We start from the raw sequence: 3,142 nt of genomic DNA, 5'->3' as shown, positions 1-3,142 counted from the left end.
AGGCCCTCTGAGCTCCAGCACCTTGCACTGTGGAGACAGCCCCTGCCAGCAACCTCCTCTCCAAGGAGGCCTCAACCGAGGCCTAGGCCCAGGGGAAAGGCACCAGCGGTGATGAGCCAGGGGAGGCGCCCGAGCATGTCTGGACCCAGTCCCCGCAGCCTGCCCCTTGGTGGGGCAGTACCCCCGGAGGCCAGGAAGGTCTGGGCAAGGCTGGCCAGGGGCAGGGGCCCTGCTGGGTCCTGCCCCTGGCCTGTGGGGCCTCTGAGCCCAACCGGCCCTCTCCCACTGGAAGACCTCCCCGGCTGCCTCCAAAGGCCGGTTTGCAAGCGCTCCCGCCCACTGTTCCCAGCAGGCGTGCACAATGCTCCCAAGCCCGGGAGAAAAGCGCTTCAGGGTGGTGCTCTCTCTGGGCCCTTGCCCCTGAGCCTGGGGGCAAGGCAGGGTGTCCACACTCCCAGGCCAAGGCAGAACCACATGCACACGTCTGATCTGCCCCCTGCACCGGCAGAGAGCTCGGGGGAGCCAGATTCTGTCAGGCAGCTGCTGGGCTGGCCGCCTGTGTGGGAAGGGGCAGAGCCGACCTAGGGGCAAGATGGGCCTCTTGCTCTCCCTGCTGCCATGAGGCTGCTGGGCCAAAGAGGTCTTGGCCATCCAGCCCCTTCCCGGTCCCTTCCCTCTGACGAGGCCCTCTGAGCTCCAGCACCTTGCAGTGTGGAGACAGCCCCTGCCAGCAACCTCCTCTCCAAGGAGGCCTCAACCGAGGCCTAGGCCCAGGGGATAGGCACCAGCGGGGATGAGCCTGGGGAGGCGCCCGGGCATGACTGGACCCAGTCCCCGCAGCCTGCCCCTTGGTGGGGCAGTACCCCCGGAGGCCAGGAAGGTCTGGGCAAGGCTGGCCAGGGGCAGGGGCCCTGCTGGGTCCTGCCCCTGGCCTGTGGGGCCTCTGAGCACAACCGGCCCTCTCCCACTGGAAGACCTCCCCGGCTGCCTCCAAAGGCCGGTTTGCCAACACTCCCGCCCGCTGTTCTCGCCAGGCACGCACAATTCTCCCAAGCCCGGGAGAAAAGCGGTTCGGTGTGTTGCTCTCTCCGGGCCCTTGCCCCTGAGTGTGGGGGCCAGGCAGTGGTTCCACACTCCCAGACCAAGGCAGAACCACATGCACACGTCTGTTCCTGCCCCCTGCACCGGCAGAGAGCTCGGGGGAGCCAGAGTCTCTCAGGCAGCTGCTGGGCTGGCCGCCTGTGTGGGAAGGGGCAGAGCCGACCTAGGGGCAAGTTGGGCCTCTTCCTCTCCCTGCTGCCCTGAGGCTGCTGGGCCAAAGACGTCTAGGGCATCCAGCCCCTTACTGGTCCCTTCCCTCTGACGAGGCCCTCTGAGCTCCAGCACCTTGCAGTGTGGAGACAGCCCCTGCCAGCAACCTCCTATCCAAGGAGGCCTCAACCGAGGCCTAGGCCCAGGGGAAAGGCACCAGCGGGGATGAGCCAGTGGAGGCGCACGGGCATGTCTGGACCCAGTCCCCGCAGCCTGCCCCTTGGTGGGGCAATACCCCCCGAGGCCAGGAAGGTCTGGGCAAGGCTGCGAGGGGCAGGGGCCCTGCTGGGTCGTGCCTCTGGCCTGTGGGGCGTCTGAGCACAACCGGCACTCTCCCGCTGGAAGACCTCCCCGTCTGCCTCCAAAGGCCGGTTTGCAAGCACTCCCGCCCGCTGTTCCCGCCAGGCACGCACAATGCTCCCAAGCCCGGGAGAAAAGCGCTTCGGGGTGGTGCTCTCTCCGGGCCCTTGCCCCTGAGCCTGGGGGCCAGGCAGTCGGAACACACTCCCAGGCCAAGGCAGAACGACATGCACACGTCTGTTCCTGCCCCCTACACCGGCAGAGAGTTCCGGGGAGCCAGAGACTGCCAGGCTGCTGCTGGGCTGGCTGCCTGTGTGGGACGGGGCAGAGCCGACCTAGGGGCAAGTTGGGCCTCTTGCTCTAACTGCTGGCCTGAGGCTGCTGGGTCAAAGAGGTCTTGGGCATCCAGCCCTTTGCTGGTCCCTTCCCTCTGACGAGGCCCTCTGAGCTCCAGCACCTTGCAGTGTGGAGACAGCCCCTGCCAGCAACCTCCTCTCCAAAGAGGCCTCAACCGAGGCCTAGGCCCAGGGGAAAGGCACCAGCAGGGATGAGCCTGGGGAGGCGCCCGGGCATGTCTGGACCCAGTCCCCGCAGCCTGCCCCTTGGTGGGGCTGTAACCCCGGAGGCAGGAAGGTCTGGGCAAGGCTGGCCAGGGCAGGGCCCCTGCTGGGCCCTTCCCCTGGCCTGTGGGGCCTCTGAGCACAACCGGCCCTCTCCCACTGGAAGACCTCCCCGGCTGCCTCCAAAGGCCGGTTTGCAAGCGCTCCCGCCCACTGTTCCCAGCAGGCGTGTACAAGGCTCCCAAGCCCGGGAGAAAAGCGCTTCGGGGTGGTGCTCTCTCCGGGCCCTTGCTCCTGAGCCTGGGGGCAAGGCACGGTGTCCACAATCCCAGGCCAAGTCACAACCACATGCACACCTCTGATCTGCCCCCTTCACCGGCAAAGAGCTCGGGGGAGCCAGAGTATGTCAGGCAGCTGCTGGGCTAGCCGCCTGTGTGGGAAGGGGCAGAGCCGACCTCGGGGCAAGTTGTGCCTCTTGCTCTCCCTGCTGCCCTGAGGCTGCTGGGCCAAAGAGGTCTTGGGCGTCCAGCCCCTTGCTGGTCCCTTCCCTCTGACGAGGCCCTCTGAGCTCCAGCACCTTGCAGTGTGGAGACAGCCCATGCCAGCAACCTCCTCTCCAAGAGGCCTAAACCGAGGCCTAGGCCCAGGGGAAAGGCACCAGTGGGGATGAGCCTGGGGAAGCGCCCGGGCATGTCTGGACCCAGTCCCCGCAGCCTGCCCCTTGGTGGGGCAGTACCCCTGAGGCCAGGAAGGTCTGGGAAAGGCTGGCCAGGGGCAGGGGACCTGCTGGGTCCTGCCCCTGGCCTGTGGGGCCTCTGAGCACAACCGGCCCTCTCCCAATGGAAGACCTCCCCGGCTGCCTCCAAAGGCCGGTTTGCAAGCACTCCCGCCCACTGTTCCCACAAAGCACGCACAATGCTCCCAAGCCCGGGAGAAAAGCGCTTCGGGGTGTTGCTCTCTCCGGGCCCTTG

This window comes from Dama dama, unplaced genomic scaffold, assembly GCF_033118175.1.
Source record: "Dama dama isolate Ldn47 unplaced genomic scaffold, ASM3311817v1 ptg000093l, whole genome shotgun sequence".
NCBI lineage: Eukaryota > Metazoa > Chordata > Mammalia > Artiodactyla > Cervidae > Dama > Dama dama.
Note: the sequence above shows the minus strand (reverse complement) of the source record.